Genomic DNA, 21634 nt, shown 5'->3' with positions numbered 1-21634 from the left:
CAAAAATATATATGCAGAGCCCCCCTGAGGAATTGGGGGAAAATGCAGAGGTGTTGGGCTTTGTGCTGGTTTGAATGTATTATGTCCCCCAGAAAAAGCCATATTCTTTGATGCAATCTTGTGGGGCAGACATATTAGTGAGGATTAAGTTGGAACATTTGGGTTAGGTTGTTTGCATGGAAATGCACCCCACCCAACTGTAGGTGAAACTCTGATGAGATATTTCCATGGAGGCATGGCCCCACCCATTCAGGGTGGGCCTTGATCAGTGGAGCCATATAAATGAGCTGATGGACAGAGGGAACTCAGTGCAGCTGTGAGTGACATTTTGAAGAGTGGCTACAGCCAAGAGGGACACTTTGAAGAAAGCATAGCAGCTGCAGATGAGAGACAGTTTGAAGACAGCCGTTGAAAGCAGACTCTTGCTCCGGAGAAGCTAAGAGAGGACAAATACCCCAAGTACAACTAAGAGTGACATTTTTGAGGAACTGCAGCCTAGAGAGGAATGTCCTGGGAGAAAGCATTTTGAAACCAGAACTTTGGAGCAGATGCCAGCCATGTGCCTTCACAGCTAACAGAGGTTTTCTGGACACCATTGGCCATCCTCCAGTGAAGGTACCCGATTGCTGATACGTTACCTTGGATACTTTATGGCTTTAAGACTGTAACTGTGTAACCAAATAAACCCCCTTTTATAAAAGCCAGTCCATCTCTGGTGTTTTGCATTCTGGCAGCATTAGCAAACTAGAACAGGCTTTCTCACCTGGATGGCTGTTGATGTTCTCACAAACATTGAGGACTGGCAGGATGATGGGCCAAGCCCTCTATCAAAAGTCTTGCCCTTATGAAGCTTGTTACTGCAAAGGAGAGGCTAAACCTGGTTATAATTGTGCCTAAGAGTCTTCCCCTGAATACCTCTTTGTTGCTCAGATGTGGCCCTCTCTCTATAGCTAAGCCAACTTGGTGGGTGAAATCATTGCCCTCCCCCCCACGTGGGATCTGACACCCAGGGGTGTAAATCCCCCTGGCAACGCAGGATATGATCCTGGGGATGAATCTGGACCTGGCATCATGGAATTGAGAACATATTCTTGACCAAAAGGGGGATGCAAAATGAATGAAATAAAGTTTCAGTGGCTGAGAGATTCCAAATGGAGTTAAGAGGTCACTCTGGTGGGCACTCTTACACACTAATAGATAACCCTTTTTAGATTTTAATGTATTGGAATAACTAGAAATAAATACCTGAAACTAACAAACTGCAACCCAGTAGCCTTGACTCCTGAAGATGTATGTATAGCAATGTAGCTTACAAGGGGTGACAGAGTGATTGTGAAAGCCTTGTGGATCACACTCCCCTTTATCCAGTATATGGATGGATGAGTAGAAAAATGGGGACAAAAAACTAAAGGAAAAAGGGCAGGAGGGGGAGGACGATGTGGGTGTTCTTTTTTTGCTCTTATTTTTTCCTATTCTTATGTTCACTTTTTCTGGTACAAGGAAAATGTTGAAAAAAATAGATGGGGTGATGAATGAACAACTACATGATGGTAATGTGAACAACTGATTGTACACTTTGGATGATTGTATGGTGTGTGAATACATCTCAATAAAACTGAATTTAAATATAAAAACAAACAAACAAAAAAACCTGTATAGTTTGATATTGTAGTGTGCTATTGCTGGAATTTAGACTCCGAGGCATTTGTTTCTTAAACTTGTATCTGGCTAGTATTATGACAGAACTTTCCTTAACCGCCAGGAGCTAACAACAAACAATAAAAAAGAAGGAAAAAAGAAAACACCTTTCCTAGTCTTTGCAGATTGACCTGTGGGAGTGCTCTTCTTCAGGGCTTATCCATATGTTCCAGTTTGCTAAAGCTGCCAGAATGTAAAATAACCAGAAATGGATTGACTTTTACAATGAGGGTTTATTAGTTCACAAATTTACAGTTCTAAGGCCATGAAAATGTCCCAATTAAGGCATCAATGGGACAATACCTTCTCTGAAGAAAGGACAATGGCATCTGGGGTTCCTCTGTCACATGGTGTGCCGGTTTGGATACATTATGTCCTGCCAAAAGCCATATTCTTTAATGTAATATTGTGGGGGCAGACGTATTAGTGTTGATTAGGTTGGAATCCTTTGATTGAGTGTTTCCATGGAGATGTGACTCAATCAACTGTAGGTGAAATGTTTGATTGAATTATTTCCATGGAGATGTGAACCCCACCCAGTCAGGGTGGGTCTTGATTTAATCACTGGAGTCCTATAAAAGAGCTCACAAACAGAAAGACCTCAGAGCAGCTGAGAGTGACATTTTGGAGACGGCCATTGAAAGCAGGCTTTTGCTGACACTTTGAAGATGCTAGCCCAGTGTTTGCTCCAGAGAAGCTAAGAGAGGACAAAACGCCCCAAGAGCAACATTTTGAACAAAGCACAGGAGCTGAGAGAGGGGTGGAACACAACCTGGGATCAGCAGATGCCAGCCACTTGCCTTCCCAGCTAACAGAATTTTTCCGGAAGCCCATTATCCTTCCTTCTGTAAAGGTATACTCGTGTTGATGCCTTAATTTGGATATTATCATGGCCTTCAGACTGTAAATTTGTAACCCAATAAACCCCCTTTATTTAAGCCAATCCATTTCTGGTATTTTGTGTAATGGCAGCATTAGGAAACCGGAACACATGGGAAGGCACGTGGCCAGAGTCTGTTGGGCCTCTCCCAGAGTTAGCTTCTGTTTTTTGTGGCTTTCTCCAAAATGTCTCTGGGCTTCTGTCTTAGCTTCTCTCTTTCAGCTCCTGAGTGGGTGGGGTCACATCTCTATGAAAACAACCTAATCAAAAGATCCCACCCATAATAGGTCTGCCCCCACAAGAGTGGATTAAAAGAACATAGTCTTTTATGGGGTACATAACAGATTCAAACCAGCATATCATACAATGAATTTAGAGAACAGCTCCAGGCCAAAACACAAGGACCTCCCTGGGACTTTCTGCACATGTTTCTTGTCTTGAGCATGCACATGTGGCCCTGTGAATTCCCCCATTTACACAAATATGAATGTCCACTCTACCTTAGAAAACCGTTTCCTCACAGTCTCAGGCACTGCACAGTAAGCCCCACAGCCAGTAATCCCTTGCCCCAGGCAGCCACTTGACTACTCTCCCACAGTGTTCTGTAAGAGAACTTGGTGAGCTGCCTTCTACATGCAGAGCAAGTTCAGGGACAGCGAGTACCTCAGGCCACCACCAGTCATGCTGCTCCCAACATGTGCTCAAGGGCTACACTGCTCCTTCCAGAACTGGGAGCACGGGTCAGCTCTGCACTGAGCTGGTGAAGGGTTGGGGGAAGGGGCCAGCCAGGATCCTATGCAATCCTACCCCTTTTAAGTAGCCTTTTTTTTAATTCGGTGCTCACCTTGTTATTGTAATCTTTTAAGTGTTTTCTGGATCTTTGAGAAAGATGTTTCTGCCAGTTCCTTCTGGTTGTTCAAAGCTTCTGTGGTGGTATGGAGCACTGAAGCATCTCACTCTGCCATCTTGATTGGACCAGGCTGTCTTATACATTTTTTAAATAGTTTGTTTGAATTGAGCTCCAAATAAGTCCAAACATTGCAGTTGAGTGATATATTTCCTAAGCCTTTTAGGCTATATGTTTCCCCTCCATTTCATTTTTTTCTTGCACTTTGTTGTTGTTGAAAGAACTGGATATTTTATCCTTAAGAGTTTCCATGGCCTGAATATTGCTTAGTGCATCCTCATGGTGATTTAACATGTTCCTCTGTCCTCTATATTCCCTGTAAATTGGTAGTTAGAGCTAGAATAATGCTGTCCAATAGAACTTTCTGCAATGACAGAAATGTTCTATATGTACACTAATCAATATGGTAGCCCCTAGCCACAAGAGGCTATTTAGCACTTGAGATATGGCTAGTGCAACTGAAGAAATGAATTTTTAATTTTATTTAATTAATGTAGATCTGGAGGCTTGATCAGATTCTATTTTGTTGTGTTTTCAAGACTACTTTAGGTAGTGGTATGTACTTCCATAAGGAGGTACATGTCTAGTTGATTTTTTTCTTGTATTGCTGGTAGCCATTCATTAATAACCATTGATTAGATACATTAATAATTCATTCAGAGCTGCAGAAGATGGCATTACTTTTATCATTCTTTTTGTATTAACATGAGGTTAACATAACTTAGGAATGGCAGGAAGAATGCCTGATTCTTTCCCTTTACTTGCCTGTTTTCAAAATAATGAGACAATGCTAGGAGATCACCTAGCATTCTCCAGTACATGTATGTGTGTGCAAGTGTGTATATAAATGATATAGACTGCCATTATGAACTCATGGATATTCACATATTTGATGTGTTTCATTCCTTCACAGGTTTATCCAAATTAATATTGTTATTGTTTCCTTTTCCCCAATGTAAGGTGTTAAATTTGGCTCTTGAGTCCTTTCAGCATGACTCCAAGAATCTGATAGCTTCCTGACTTAATGCTATATTTCCTATCCAGATCTGGAGTCAGCTATTTCTCCAAAGATTCTTGGTTCCTTTTATTTTAAAGCAGTTTTATTGAGATATAGTCACTGTTCCGGTTTGCTAATGCTACTGTTATGCAAAATACCAGAAAAGGATGGCCTTTATGAAGGGGATTTATTAGTTCACAAATGTCCATAAAAGTGTCCAAACTAAGGCATCAACAAGAAGGATACCTTCACTGAAGAAAGGCTGATGGAATCCGAACACTACTGTCAGCTGGGAAGGCACGTGGCTGTCATCTGCTGGTCCTTTGCTCCCGGGTTCTGATTTCAAAATGGCTTTCTCCAAAATGTCTCTGGGCTTCTGTCTCTCTTAGCTTCTCTCTGCTCTCTGCTTGGTTCTCCTGGGGCATTTCTCTCTAAGTGTCTGGGGGGTCCTCTCAGCTTCTCCAGGGCAAACTCTGGGCTTCATCTCTTAGCTTAACATCTCCAAATGTCCTTTTGCCTGCATCTCCCAGTGTCTCCAAGCATATGGGTCTGTGTCAGCTCTTAGCTTCTCTCCCAAATGTCTCTCTTAAAGGAATCCAGTGATCTAATTAAGACCCACCCTGAATAGGCAGGGCCACAATTCCATGGAAATGATCTAATCAAAAGGTCTCACCTATAGTTGGGTGGGTCACATCTCCATGAAAACAACCTAATCAAAAAGTTCCACCCTAATCAAAAGACTAAAATGTCTGCCCACACAAGATTGCATTAAAGAACATGAGTTTTGTGGGGGACAAAATAGATTCAAGCCAGCACATTCCACCCCCTGGACCCCAAAAAGACATGTTCTTTCCAATGCAAAAATATTCAATCCATCACAATATCACAAAAGCTTCAATCATTTCAGTAACAATAGATAAGTACAAGTCTTATCAAAATCAGTTATAGACGTGGTCTGGCCTAAGGCAAAATTCCCCTCTGGCTGTGACTCTGTGAAACTTAGAACAAGTTATCAACTTCCAATATAGAAAGGAGGGACAGTCATAGTATAAACATTCCCATTGCCATAGGGAGAAATTGGAAGGGAAACTGGAGTCATGGGACCTAAACAGTTCCAAAAACCCACAGGGCAAACTGTTAGATTTCAAAGTCTGAGAGTAATTTATAGAATGACATTTTATCCTTGGGGCTTGAGAGAGCAGGAGTCCAACCCTTTCCAAGATCCTTCATGGCAGCCCTTTTCTCTCCAAACACTGGAGTGAATGTTCCCACACAATGGGGAGGCCACCTTCTTGGTCCCACCCTCCTCAAGCATCGGGGCACCACCCAGACTCTCCACCTCCAGGGCAAAGGCTGTCCCCTCTTTGGAACAGTGGGGTGGTGGCCAGTCTCTCCCCAATCCCTGGGGAATGTGCTCCATCCTCTCTGAGGCCTGGGGTGGCAGCACTCTTCCTGAGCATCAAGGCAGAAGGCCCACCCTCTGCCTCCGGAGCAAACTCACCCTTTCCACATGCATGGGTAGGTCCACCCTCCTGGCTTGAGATTTCTTGACTCCAGACCTTAGCTTCCATGGTTCTGCCTTTGAAGTCATCTTTCTCTCATTTTGTCCCTTCTCCATCCACTCAGTCCAGACTGGCAGTGGTTCCATTTATACAGATCTCACAGTTTGTTGGCTTGGCATGCAGCATACAGGAGTCAAAACCATCAGACAACAGTACTTTCCACAAATCCTTTCTGGATAGCTCCATCTCCAATCCTGACTTGTATTGAAATGGCTGGCTGGTTACAGGTTCATTGAATTCTCACATGGTGCACTATCCTCTGGAGTCTCGCTTTCTGGAAGCTCAGAATTTTCCAGACCAATTTCTTGTTTCTTTGTACCCAAGGGTTCAGTTCTCAGCTTATGTCTTTCCTCTCATATTTAGTATAGGCTGCATTTTCCATATTTAGTCTGGAGATCTCTTCAGCTAAGTATCCCAGCTCGTCACTTTCAAAATTTTGCCTTCCATCTGATACCAGGACTCAATTTTGCCAATTTCTCTGCTACTTTAAAACAAAGATCACCTTTCTTCCAGTTGGCAATGACATAGTCATCATTTCTGTTTAAGGCCTCATTGAAGGTATCTTTAGAGTCCATATTTCTACCAACAGTCTCTTCAAAGCAGTCTGGGCCTTTTCTGCCAAGCTCCTCACAATTCTTCCAGAATCTTCCCCTTTTTAAGCCATTCCAACATGTTTGGTATTTGCAAACTGAGCAGCACCCCACTTCTATGGTACTAGAATCTGTTTCAGTTCACTAAAGCTGCTGTTATGCAAAATACCAGAAATAGATTGGCTTTTATAAAGGGGGTTTATTAGGTTACAAAGTTACAGTTCTAAGGCCATGAAAGTGTTTAAACTAAGGCATCAACAGGAGGATACCTTCACTGAAGAAAGGCCGATGGCATCTGGAACACCTCTGTCAGCTGGAAAGACACGTGGTTGGCATCTGCTGGTCCTTTGCTCCTGGGTTCTGGTTTCAAAATGGCTTTTTCCAAAATGTCTCTGGGCTTCTATCTCTCTTAGCTTCTCTCTCTCAGCTCCTGTGCATTCTTGTTTGTTCTCCCAGGGCATTTCTCTCTAAGTATCTGGAAGTCTTCTCTTAGCCTCTCCAGGGCAAACTCTGGGCTTTGTTTCTTAGCTTAGCATCTCCAAACATCCTTCTGTCTGCATCTCCCAGTGAACTAGGGACCCAGACCTGTTTTAATGGGCCCTGGGGAGAAGGTCAGGAAAGATGCCAAAAAGCCTTTTTGTTGCTGAACTTTCCTGGTCTGCCCAGCAGATGATGCTCTTCAGCAAGCTGTTTCCTACAACCCTAAGAAGTCAGTGTGTTTTAAAATGCCCACTGGCTCCACCCCTGTCAGAGGCAGAGTTGAAACAATGGTGCAGTGGCCCCTGTCTGGGTCAGGCTAAAACATCAGGGCCCAGTAGTCTTAAATTCATGGAGTACATCATTATCTGTACTCAACTTTGCCCCACTCCCCTCTCTGTCCCCAGCAGCCAGCCAGCCATGGACCAGACCCAAGGTTGCTTGCCTTGAGAGTAGCTGATGGATGCCATCAGCCATGGCAGAATGAGTTACTCAGTTTTTCACTGCCGTTTCTCAGTCTCTTCATCCTGCTCTTCCCTGGATGCTGCACAGTGCTCCCCTGGCTCCTGGAGCCCCAGAGCAGTTGTTTCAGACATTTTCTACCTGTCCACTAACTGTCCTTGGAATGGGAGTGAGCCCTGCAGCTCCCGACTCCACCATCTTCCCTGGAAGTTCTCCACTGGTTCCTTTTAATGGGAAATGTTTTTCAAAGACCACAGTCTTGGTATTAGGAGTAACAGCAGTGCTTTAGAAGTTGTCCAGCAATATCTTGTGCAACCTACCTGCTGCTGTTCTTGGAGCTACATAGTCAGAAGTATATTGTATAGATCAGCCAACAAATATTATGGGCAGAAAGAGGCTCATGTGAGATGGGCAGGGCCCTGGTGTGCAATCTCCCCTGTACTCCACCCTCCCCTGCCCCATCACTGCATTCATTCCAGATTTATTTCTTCTTGTCTGCAGTTAAGTATGCCATAGTGGTGTCCATGCTTTTTATGCATTTTCCAACAGGCCAAGGGGTGATCTCTGAGGAACCCACCAGCACCATGGGCACACTTAGCCAGGACTAGACATGCAGCAATATTTCCTTTCCTGTTTTTTTTGAGTGCCACCATGTTTCCTTCAGGTAACTTACAAAATCATGTAATTAGAATATTTCTTAACTTGACAGGTGCAGAAAATGGAGCAAAGATAGGAACAGCCTGTTTCTCAAAGCTGTGCTCCCTTCCTTAGTGAAGAGCCCCACCTGAGAACACCTTTGAGGGTGTTGGGGAGAGGCAAGTGGTTGCACAGCTAGTTAATAGCATTGCAGAGGTAGAACTTAAGTTGATCTCTTAATGCCTACACCTGTGTTCTTTCCTTTCTTCTTATAAATACTATGAATTCCATGATAGATTTGCTCATGTTGAACCATCCTTGCATTCTTGCAATAACCCTGGTTGGCTGTAATGTTTTAGTTTCTTATACACTAATGGATTCAACTTGCTAATATTGTTTTCAGATTTTTGAATTTGTGTTCATAAGCAAATTCAGCCAAATTTGTTTTTATCTTGTTACTGTACTTCTCTGTTTTGGGAAACAAGATTCTAAATATCCCCACAAAATGAGTTGGGTAATTTTCCTTCTTTTCTATTTTTTATATTAGTTTATATAAGGAAGGACTTCATATTTTTTAATGTTGGGTAAATTATAATATGAAATTGCCTGAACTTGGTTTGTTTGCTTCTTTATTTCTTGCTTGCTTGCTTGCTTTAGTAGAGGGTGGGGTAAGGGGCAGAGGGAGATATTGTTTCACTTACTGAGCTATTTTCTTAAGGGTTATTGATTATTCTGGTTTTCCATTCCTTATTGAACCAATTTTGGTATTTTATGTCTAGCAGATTACCCCTTTAATTTAATTTTTCAAATTTATTGGCATAAAATTATTCATAGTGGTCATATATGATTTTCAGATCTCTGCTAGCACACTTTCCTCTCCACCATGCTTACTCCTGTCCAGTCCTATGCAACAGGCCTGCATAATGATGCTAGAGTCATGATTTTGAATGCCATCTACAAATGTGCAGAAAATGTATATTGTACATTTATTGGTAATATAAGGAGTGTTAATCAAATTTGGAGAGAAAGCAATAGTTCTTCGGTCTTGTAGGATATTTAGTTTTGCTTTATTTATGGGAAAGGCAAATATGCACAACATACTACTTTGTTTTGTCACTATCTTGCTTTAAAATGTCCCCCTAGCCTTCTAGTCAAAAAAGATGGTGGCATAAGATTCTCCAGGGTAGCATTTCCCCACAGAATCTTTGAACTACAAACACAAAATGACACAGCTGGAGGCAGGGCAAGATGGCAGACTGGTGAGCTGTATGTTTTAGTTACTCCTCCAGGAAAGTAGGTAGAAAGCCAGGAACTGCGTGGACTGGACACCACAGAGCAATCTGACTTTGGGCATACTTCATACAACACTCATGAAAACGTGGAACTGCTGAGATCAGCGAAATCTGTAAGTTTTTGCGGCCAGGGGACCCGCGCCCCCCCCGCCAGGCTCAGTCCCGGGGGAGGAGGGGCTGTCAGCTCCGGGAAGGAGAAGGGAGAACTGCAGTGGCAGCCCTTATCGGAAACTCATTCTACTGATCCAAACTCCAACCATAGATAGACTGAGACCAGACACCAGAGAATCTGAGAGCAGCCAGCCCAGCAGAGAGGAGACAGGCATAGAAAAAAAAACAACACGAAAAACTCTAAAATAAAAGCGGAGGATTTTTGGAGTTCTGGTGAACATAGAAAGGGGAAGGGCCCTGAGGCGCATATGCAAATCCCGAAGAAAAGCTGATCTCTCTGCCCTGTGGACCTTTCCTTAATGGCCCTGGTTGCTTTGTCTCTTAGCATTTCAATAACCCATTAGATCTCTGAGGAGGGCCCTTTTTTTTTTTTTTTTTTTTTTTTAATCCTTGTTTCTTTTTCTAAAACAATTACTCTAAGAAGCCCAATACAGAAAGCTTCAAAGACTTGCTATTTGGGCAGGTCAAGTCAAGAGCAGAACTAGGAGAGCTCTGAGACAAAACGCAATAATCCAGTGGCTGAGAAAATTCACTAAACACCACAACTTCCCAAGAAAAGGGGGGTGTCCGCTCACAGCCATCATCCTGGTGGACAGGAAACACTCCTGCCCATCGCCAGCCCCATAGCCCAGAACTGCCGCAGACAACCCAGTGTGACGGAAGTGCTTCAAATAACAGGCACACACCACAAAACTGGGCGTGGACATTAGCCTTCCCTGCAACCTCAGCTGATTGTCCCAGAGCTGGGAAGGTGGAGCAGTGTGAATTAACAAAGCCCCATTCAGCCATGATTTCAGCAGACTGGGAGCCTCCCTACACAGCCCAGCAGCCCAGAACTGCCCTGGGGGGACGGCACTCACCTGTGACATAGCACAGTCATCCCTCAACAGAGGACCCGGGGTGCACGGCCTGGAAGAGGGGCCCACTTGCAAGTCTCTGGAGCCATACGCCAATACCAAGGACTTGTGGGTCAGTGGCAGAGACAAACTGTGGCAGGACTGAACTGAAGGATTAGACTACTGCAGCAGCTTTAAAACTCTAGGATCACCAGGGAGATTTGATTGTTAGAGCCAACCCCCCCTCCCTGACTGCCCAGAAACACGCCCCATATACAGGGCAGGCAACACCAACTACACACGCAAGCTTGGTACACCAATTGGACCCCACAAGACTCACTCCCCCACTCACCAAAAAGGCTAAGCAGGGGAGAACTGGCTTGTGGAGAACAGGTGGCTCGTGGACGCCACCTGCTGGTTAGTTAGAGAAAGTGTACTCCACGAAGCTGTAGATCTGATAAATTAGAGATAAGGACTTCAATTGGTCTACAAATCCTAAAAGAACCCTATCAAGTTCAGCAAATGCCACGAGGCCAAAAACAACAGAAAATTATAAAGCATATGAAAAAACCAGGCGATATGGATAACCCAAGCCCAAGCACCCAAATCAAAAGACCAGAAGAGACACAGCACCTAGAGCAGCTACTCAAAGAACTAAAGATGAACAATGAGACCATAGTACGGGAGATAAAGGAAATCTAGAAGACCCTAGAAGAGCATAAAGAAGACATTGCAAGACTAAATAAAAAAATGGATGATCTTATGGAAATTAAAGAAACTGTTGACCAAATTAAAAAGATTCTGGACACTCATAGTACAAGACTAGAGGAAGTTGAACAACGAATCAGTGACCTCGAAGATGACAGAATGGAAAATGAAAGCATAAAAGAAAGAATGGGGAAAAAAATTGAAAAAATCGAAATGGACCTCAGGGATATGATAGATAATATGAAACATCCAAATATAAGACTCATTGGTGTCCCAGAAGGGGAAGAAAAGGGTAAAGGTCTAGGAAGAGTATTCAAAGAAATTGTTGGGGAAAACTTCCAAAATCTTCTAAACAACATAAATACACAAATCATAAATGCTCAGCGAACTCCAAATAGAATAAATCCAAATAAACCCACTCCGAGACATATACTGATCACACTGTCAAACACAGAAGAGAAGGAGCAAGTTCTGAAAGCAGCAAGAGAAAAGCAATTCACCACATACAAAGGAAACAGCATAAGACTAAGTAGTGACTACTCAGCAGCCACCATGGAGGCGAGAAGGCAGTGGCACGATATATTTAAAATTCTGAGTGAGAAAAATTTCCAGCCAAGAATACTTTATCCAGCAAAGCTCTCCTTCAAATTTGAGGGAGAGATTAAATTTTTCACAGACAAACAAATGCTGAGAGAATTTGCTAACAAGAGACCTGCCCTACTGGAGATACTCAAGGAAGCCCTACAGACAGAGAAACAAAGAAAGGACAGAGAGACTTGGAGAAAGGTTCAGTACTAAAGAGATTCGGTATGGGTACAATACAGGATATTAATAGACAGAGGGGAAAAATATGACAAACATAAACCAAAGGATAAGATGGCTGATTCAAGAAATGCCTTCACGGTTATAACGTTGAATGTAAATGGATTAAACTCCCCAATTAAAAGATATAGATTCGCAGAATGGATCAAAAAAAATGAACCATCAATATGTTGCGTACAAGAGACTCATCTTAGACACAGGGACACAAAGAAACTGAAAGTGAAAGGATGGAAAAAAATATTTCATGCAAGCTACAGCCAAAAGAAAGCAGGTGTAGCAATATTAATCTCAGATAAAATAGGCTTCAAATGCAGGGATGTTTTGAGAGACAAAGAAGGCCACTACGTACTAATAAAAGGGGCAATTCAGCAAGAAGAAATAACAATCGTAAATGTCTATGCACCCAATCAAGGTGCCACAAAATACATGAGAGAAACACTGGCAAAACTAAAGGAAGCAATTGATGTTTCCACAATAATTGTGGGACACTTCAACACATCACTCTCTCCTATAGATAGATCAATCAGACAGAAGACCAATAAGGAAATTGAAAACCTAAACAATCTGATAAATGAATTAGATTTAACAGACATATACAGGACATTACATCCCAAATCACCAGGATACACATACTTTTCTAGTGCTCACGGAACTTTCTCCAGAATAGATCATATGCTGGGACATAAAAGAAGCCTCAATAAATTTAAAAAGATTGAAATTATTCAAAGCACATTCTCTGACCACAATGGAATACAATTAGAAGTCAATAACCATCAGAGACTTAGAAAATTCACAAATACCTGGAGGTTAAACAACACACTCCTAAACAATCAGTGGGTTAAAGAAGAAATAGCAAGAGAAATTGCTAAATATATAGAGACGAATGAAAATGAGAACACAACATACCAAAACCTATCGGATGCAGCAAAAGCAGTGCTAAGGGGGAAATTTATAGCACTAAACGCATATATTAAAAAGGAAGAAAGAGCCAAAATCAAAGAACTAATGGATCAACTGAAGAAGCTAGAAAATGAACAGCAAACCAATCCTAAACCAAGTAGAAGAAAAGAAATAACAAGGATTAAAGCAGAAATAAATGACATAGAGAACAAAAAAACAATAGAGAGGATAAATATCACCAAAAGTTGGTTCTTTGAGAAGATCAACAAGATTGACAAGCCCCTAGCTAGACTGACAAAATCAAAAAGAGAGAAGACCCATATAAACAAAATAATGAATGAAAAAGGTGACATAACTGCAGATCCTGAAGAAATTAAAAAAATTATAAGAGGATACTATGAACAACTGTATGGCAACAAACTGGATAATGTAGAGGAAATGGACAATTTCCTGGAAACATATGAACAACCTAGACTGAAGAGAGAAGAAATAGAAGACCTCAACCAACCCATCACAAGCAAAGAGATCCAATCAGTCATCAAAAATCTTCCCACAAATAAATGCCCAGGGCCAGATGGCTTCACAGGGGAATTCTACCAAACTTTCCAGAAAGAACTGACACCAATCTTACTCAAACTCTTTCAAAACATTGAAGAAAATGGAACACTACCTAACTCATTTTATGAAGCTAAAATCAATCTAATACCAAAACCAGGCAAAGATGTTACAAAAAAGGAAAACTACCGGCCAATCTCCCTAATGAATATAGATGCAAAAATCCTCAACAAAATACTTGCAAATCGAATCCAAAGACACATTAAAAAAATCATACACCATGACCAAGTGGGGTTTATTCCCGGCATGCAAGGATGGTTCAACATAAGAAAATCAATCAATGTATTACAACACATTAACAAGTCAAAAGGGAAAAATCAATTGATCATCTCAATAGATGCTGAAAAAGCATTTGACAAAATCCAACATCCCTTTTTGATAAAAACACTTCAAAAGGTAGGAATTGAAGGAAACTTCCTCAACATGATAAAGAGCATATATGAAAAACCCACAGCCAGCATAGTACTCAATGGTGAGAGACTGAAAGCCTTCCCTCTAAGATCAGGAACAAGACAAGGATGCCCGCTATCACCACTGTTATTCAACATTGTGCTGGAAGTGCTAGCCAGGGCAATCCGGCAAGACAAAGAAATAAAAGGCATCCAAATTGGAAAAGAAGAAGTAAAACTGTCATTGTTTGCAGATGATATGATCTTATATCTGGAAAACCCTGAGAAATCGACGATACAGCTACTAGAGCTAATAAACAAATTTAGCAAAGTAGCGGGATACAAGGTTAATGCACATAAGTCAGTAATGTTTCTATATGCTAGAAATAAACAAACTGAAGAGACACTCAAGAAAAAGATACCATTTTCAATAGCAACTAAAAAAATCAAGTACCTAGGAATAAACTTAACCAAAGATGTAAAAGACCTATACAAAGAAAACTACATAACTCTACTAAAAGAAATAGAAGGGGACCTTAAAAGATGGAAAAATATTCCATGTTCATGGATAGGAAGACTAAATGTCATTAAGATGTCAATTCTACCCAAACTCATCTACAGATTCAATGCAATCCCAATCAAAATTCCAACAACCTACTTTGCAGACTTGGAAAAGCTAGTTATCAAATTTATTTGGAAAGGGAAGATGCCTCGAATTGCTAAAGACACTCTAAAAAAGAAAAACGAAGTGGGAGGACTTACACTCCCTGACTTTGAAGCTTATTATAAAGCCACAGTTGCCAAAACAGCATGGTACTGGCACAAAGATAGACATATAGATCAATGGAATCGAATTGAGAATTCGGAGATAGACCGTCAGATCTATGGCCGACTGATCTTTGATAAGGCCCCCAAAGTCACTGAACTGAGTCATAATGGTCTTTTCAACAAATGGGGCTGGGAGAGTTGGATATCCATATCCAAAAGAATGAAAGAGGACCCCTACCTCACCCCCTACACAAAAATTAACTCAAAATGGACCAAAGATCTCAATATAAAAGAAAGTACCATAAAACTCCTAGAAGATAATGTAGGAAAACATCTTCAAGACCTTGTATTAGGCGGCCACTTCCTAGACTTTACACCCAAAGCACAAGCAACAAAAGAGAAAATAGATAAATGGGAACTCCTCAAGCTTAGAAGTTTCTGCACCTCAAAGGAATTTCTCAGAAAGGTAAAGAGGCAGCCAACTCAATGGGAAAAAATTTTTGGAAACCATGTATCTGACAAAAGACTGATATCTTGCATATACAAAGAAATCCTACAACTCAATGACAATAGTACAGTCGGCCCAATTATAAAATGGGCAAAAGATATGAAAAGACAGTTCTCTGAAGAGGAAATACAAATGGCCAAGAAACACATGAAAAAATGTTCAGCTTCACTAGCTATTAGAGAGATGCAAATTAAGACCACAATGAGATACCATCTAACACCGGTTAGAATGGCTGCCATTAAACAAACAGGAAACTACAAATGCTGGAGGGGATGTGGAGAAATTGGAACTCTTATTCACTGTTGGTGGGACTGTATAATGGTTCAGCCACTCTGGAAGTCAGTCTGGCAGTTCCTTAGAAAACTAGATATAGAGTTACCATTCGATCCAGCGATTGCACTTCTCGGTATATACCCGGAAGATCGGAAAGCAGTGACACGAACAGATATCTGCACGCCAATGTTCATAGCAGCATTATTCACAATTACCAAAAGATGGAAACAACCCAAATGTCCTTCAACAGATGAGTGGATAAATAAAATGTGGTATATACACACGATGGAATACTACGCGGCAGTAAGAAGGAACGATCTCGTCAAACATATGACAACATGGGTGAACCTTGAAGACATAATGCTGAGTGAAATAAGCCAGGCACAAAAAGAGAAATATTATATGCTACCACTAATGTGAACTTTGAAAAATGTAAAACAAATGGTTTATAATGTATAATGTAGGGGAGCTAGCAATAGAGAGCAATTAAAGAAGGGGGAACAATAATCCAAGAAGAACAGATAAGCTATTTAACGTTCTGGGGATGCCCAGGAATGACTATGGTCTGTTAATTTCTGATGGATATAGTAGGAGCAAGTTCACAGAAATGTTGCTATATTAGGTAACTTTCTTGGGGTAAAGTAGGAACATGTTGGAAGTTAAGCAGTTATCTTAGGTTAGTTGTCTTTTTCTTACTCCCTTGTTATGGTCTCTTTGAAATGTTCTTTTATTGTATGTTTGTTTTCTTTTTAACTTTTTTTTCATACAGTTGATTTAAAAAAGAAGGGAAAGTTAAAAAAAAAAAAAAAAAAGAAAAACAAGGAAAAAAAAAAGATGTAGTGCTCCCTTGAGGAGCCTGTGGAGAATGCAGGGGTATTTGCCTACCCCACCTCCATGGTTGCTAACATGACCACAGACATAGGGGACTGGTGGTTTGATGGGTTGAGCCCTCTACCACAGGTTTTACCCTTGGGAAGACAGTTGCTGCAAAGGAGAGGCTAGGCCTCCCTATGGTTGTGCCTAAGAGCCTCCTCCCGAATGCCTCTTTGTTGCTCAGATGTGGCCCTGTCTCTCTAGCTAAGCCAACTTGAAAGGTGAAATCACGGCCCTCCCCCCTACGTGGGATCAGACACCCAGGGGAGTGAATCTCCCTGGCAACGTGGAATATGACTCCCGGGGAGGAATGTAGACCTGGCATCGTGGGACGGAGAACATCTTCTTGACCAAAAGGGGGATGTGAAAGGAAATGAAATAAGCTTCAGTGGCAGAGAGAATCCAAAAGGAGCCGAGAGGTCACTCTGGTGGGCACTCTTACGCACACTTTAGACAACCCTTTTTAGGTTCTAAAGAATTGGGGTAGCTGGTGGTGGATACCTGAAACTATCAAACTACAACCCAGAACCCATGAATCTCGAAGACAGTTGTATAAAAATGTAGCTTATGAGGGGTGACAAGGGGATTGGGAAAGCCATAAGGACCACACTCCACCTTGTGTAGTTTATGGATGGATGAGTAGAAAAATAGGGGAAGGAAACAAACAGACAAAGGTACCCAGTGTTCTTTTTTACTTCAATTGCTCTTTTTCACTCTAATTATTATTCTTGTTATTCTTGTGTGTGTGCTAATGAAGGTGTCAGGGATTGATTTGGGTGATGAATGTACAACTATGTAATGGTACTGTGAACAATCGAAAGTACGATTTGTTTTGTATGACTGCGTGGTATATGAATATATCTCAATAAAATGAAGATTAAAAAAAAAAAAAAAAAAAAAGACATAATGCTGAGCAAAATAAGCCAGGCACAAAAAGAGAGATATTGTATGTTACCACTAATGTGAATTCTGTGAAAAATGTACAATGTTTTATACTGTAGAATGTAGGGGACCTAGAGATACCAATTAGTGGAGGGGGAATGATAATCTAATAAGAACAGATAAACTATGGAGGGTAATCTCAATGTTATGGGAATGCTCAGGAATGATTATGGTTTGTAAACTTTCTTGGATATAGTAAGATCATGTTGGAAGCAATAGAGTTATTTTAGGTTTTTTTTTCTCTTATTCCTTTGTTTTCTTAGGGGTTGTTAATTTTCTTGGGGTATGGTAGGAACATGTTGGAAGCAATGTAGTTATTTTAGATTATTTGTTTTTCTTACTCCTCTGTTTGGACATGGTTTATTAATTTTCTTGGGGTATGGTAGGAACATATTGGAAGCAAAGTAGTTATTTTAGGTTATTTGTTTTCCTTAATCCATTGCTTTGTTTGAAATGTTGTGGGGTTTTTTTGGTTGTTGTTTGCCTGTTTGTTTTTAATTTTTTGATAAACAAAGTTAAAAAATTGAAAAAAAAATCAGTAGAAAAATGGGAGTAAAAACTAAATGACAAATAGGGTGGGATGGGGGGATCGTTTGGGTATTCTCTTTTCACTTTTATTTTTTATTCTTATTCTGATTCTTTCTGATGTAAGGAAAATGTTCAGAAATAGATTGTGGTGATGAACGCATAACTATATGATCATACTGTGAACAGTTGATTGTATACCATGGATGACTGTATGGTTTGTGAATATATTTCAATAAAACTGAATTTAAAAAAAAAATGACACAGCTATCTTCCTCAAAACTCTGGAAAACAGATAAAGGATTACAGTAATTGGATAATTGCCAAATCAAGAAAATGCAGTTAAAAATGGTAGAAGAGGCTCAAGAAGCTTGTGGCACCTTTGATGGCCCCTTTCTGAGATCAGCACAGTGTGCAGTCAGCCTGTGCTTCCACTGTGGATTTCTGGCCCTTTTCTGGAGGCAGCAGGATCATCCCTATTCACATACTTAGGTGCCTGAATGTCAATGCTAATCTTTCAGGTGGCATCCAGAAATACTGAATCAGGAAAGCTGTCTCTGGCTCACCCTCCCAGAACTTGACCTATAGGCAGAAGCAGCTTGTAGATAGCTAAATAAGTGTAAGAAACAATTAAATTGAAGTGGTCTGAGGAAATGGATTACTAACTTTAAGATGTACTATAGAGCACCCAGGAGGGGTGAAAGTCTCTTTCATAAAGAGTAGTGGGGATACTGGGTCTCTTGTAAATGGGGGATTTCCTAAGGCCATGAGTGAGCACAAGTTCAGGATAAGAGGTGGGCTCAGGAAAAAAAAACCAAAAACCAAGAACAGAGAAGACCCTGCACTTCACATTTGCCTTGGGCTGATCTTCTTGATAGGAGGGCTAAACTCTGAAGGAGAGCAGCACACAAGGAAAACTCTCTTATTATCTGGATACAAACTTAAGGAACAAGCATATCAGAGACTAAATTCCAGAGTTAACAATTTAAAATTTTAAAATGTATGGTGTGCAACACCTCCAAGGAACCTCTTTTGTTTATCAGATGTGGCCTTTCTCTCTCTAAGACCAACTCGACAAATAAATTCATTAACCTCACCCCAATGAGGGACATGACTCCCAGGGGAATGAATCTCCCTGGTGACAAGGGACATGACTCCCAGGAATGAGCCGGGCCCTGGAAGCAAGGGATTGAAAATTCCTACTTGGCCAAAAGGGAGGAGAGGGAGAAAACAAAGGTAACAAGCTGAGGTCACAGTGGCTGAGAGATCCTAAATATAGTCAAGAGCCTATCCTGGAGGTTTCTCTTATGCAAGCTCTAGCTAGACATCCTAAATGGTCACAGTATGCCATGCCCTTACCAAAAGTATTCCCAAAACCTAGGTCTATACCTGAGATTCTAGAAAAGATTCACTCAGTAAGTTTTATCTCTCAGAAACTTGAATTCACCAGTGTTCCTATGCCAGACAAGTCCTAAAACCCAGAGGCAACAGACTCTTTAAGGAAAACAAACAGGCTTTGTGCTTTTGACTTGCTGCTGCTGCCTCCAGCCAATGTGGCTGAAGGCCTTGCTGGGATGCCCGGTGAGGCTACTCCACCCCCCCAGAAGAAGAAAAAGGGTATTAGCGATTACTATGATGCAGACCTGGCAAGACTCTTGGAACAGTGGGAGAAAGATGATGACATAGAAGTAGGAGATCTTCCAGAGCACAAAAGACCCTCAGCACCGATTGACTTCTCAAAGATAGATCCAGGCAAGCCTGAAAGCATGTTGAAAATGACAATGAAAGGGAAGACTCTCATGATGTTTATTACTGTATCAGGAAGCCCCATGGAGAAGGAGACGGAGGAAATCACTAGCCTCTGACAGGGCAGTCTTTTCAATGCCAACTACAATGTCCAGAGGTTTATTGTGGGATCAGACCTAGCTGTCTGTATGCTTCATGATGGGAGCTATGTCTGGGAGATCAAAGACTTTTTGGTCAGTCAAGACAGGTATGCTGAAGTAACTCTGGAGGGACAGGTATACCCTGGCAAAGGAGGAGGAAGCAGAGAAAAATAAAATGAAGCAAGAGAAGAGCAAAAAGAAGGAGAAAGATCAGAAATCTCAGGCTTCAAAGGAAGATAACCGAGCTGGGAATAAAAGAGAAGACCTATGATGGGGCAGCTGTGGTGCCCGGCAAAGGAGCAGATGGGACACAGAGAGCCCTGCAAGGGTTCGTGGGGGTGGGAACAGGCATGAGAAACTGCACACTGGATGAAATTCTAGTTTCTTCTAGAAAGGGTGTGCCACATCACCAGTTTGTTGTTAAAATAAAAATTACTATTTGAAAGGCTTCAAAACAGACGACAGAGGTTTTCTAATTAATATTGAAACTGACAAATTAATGTTTACTATAAAACCACCTTAAATGGAGACTTGACTGTGTTGCTTTTTCCCATTTAAATTTGGTGAGTCATTGATTTTACTGTGGACTTTCTGTCCTGAACAGGACAGGTACCAGCTCCCTCTTCATTGTACCTGCTCTGGTTGTCTGGCCCATTGAGTCAGTGCTTTTTTTTTTTTTGCAAAAGGATACCAGTCTCTAATCAGACAAGCTTTTAAAACTCTTAACTTAATGGAGTAAGACATCATTTTCATTACTATATTATGTACAGAGCATGTCTAGATGTGAAACTAAAACATGCTCTTGGAGCACTGCAGAGAGCTTTAAAGCCTAAATATACAATCAGGAGGTGTAGATCTAAAATCTATGCAGAAAATGCAGAGAAAAGAAAATAATGTAACTTGGGAAACCCTTAGTATTAACTTCTGATTTCTTTGATTTAGATTCCTCTCATCAGTTAAAGCAAAGTCTTGATACTTGGCAGTTTTTATGTGGTCTGCAAAGTTCAGAAGTTGGTTCTTAATTAGAAAGAGGAATGTTGGTGTTGAGGGTTCATATTCCAATTAATGTGACAATTTTAAAGTATGTAAATAGGGACTCAGCAGTCTTTTACAGTGTGCAGCTGAGGACTGGATAACCTCATTTATTTCTAAACATTTGTGTCCGATAAAGTGCCTAAATCTGTGGTGTTTTTTATGGTACTAATGTAATACACTACCTGTTAATGTCTGATTTTGCTGTTCACATGTTGAAGCCTACTCTGAATATGAGTTATGGAACTTATATACAGATATCTTTTTTTTTCCTAGGTATCATTTTTAAGAATTAAAATTATTGGAAAAAAAAAAACAACAATCAGATGCAGTCCCCTTCCCCATACTGTCAACACCCCCTTTCAATATAAATAAGTTAGGGTGCTCGCTGTCTAGACACCCCCGAAGATGGAGAAAGATTAAGTGAGAGGAAGGGGTAGCAACAAACAAGATAAGATTTAACAAAGGTCTATGAACACTGAAACTTTATATAAATATATATATATATTTAGATGCTGGGGTGTTGGAATAGATGAAAGGAGGTAAATGACATGGTAGAACTGTACCCTATAACATCCTTTGAAATTTGCTCTTAGCTATTTGTTGAATTGTGCTTTGAAAGTCTTCACCTTTCTGTATATACCCGATATTGCATAATAAGGAAAGAACTCAGACTGTGGAACTGTAACACATAACAATTTTTGAAATTACCTATAAAACTGCTTGTTGAGCTATATGTCAAAAGTTAACATCTTTCTGTGTGCATGTTATATTTTACAATAATGGAAATAGCTGAAGTTGTGGGAAACAAATGTATGGAGTGCAACAAAAGATTACAAGACAAACAAAGAAATAGGAAATGATGGCCCATCCAAAGGAACAAGA

General features: G+C 40.9%; 1 pseudogene; it reads left to right on the top strand.

Annotated features, from left to right (window-relative positions):
* Nucleotides 1-3211: 3211 nt before the first annotated feature.
* LOC119522093 lies at nt 3212-19988 on the top strand (annotated as a pseudogene).
* Nucleotides 19989-21634: the final 1646 nt, after the last annotated feature.

This window comes from Choloepus didactylus, chromosome X (genome assembly GCF_015220235.1).
Source record: "Choloepus didactylus isolate mChoDid1 chromosome X, mChoDid1.pri, whole genome shotgun sequence".
Lineage (NCBI taxonomy): Eukaryota > Metazoa > Chordata > Mammalia > Pilosa > Megalonychidae > Choloepus > Choloepus didactylus.
The sequence above is the reverse complement of the archived record's forward strand: the minus strand, read 5'-3'. Positions and strand labels throughout refer to the sequence as shown.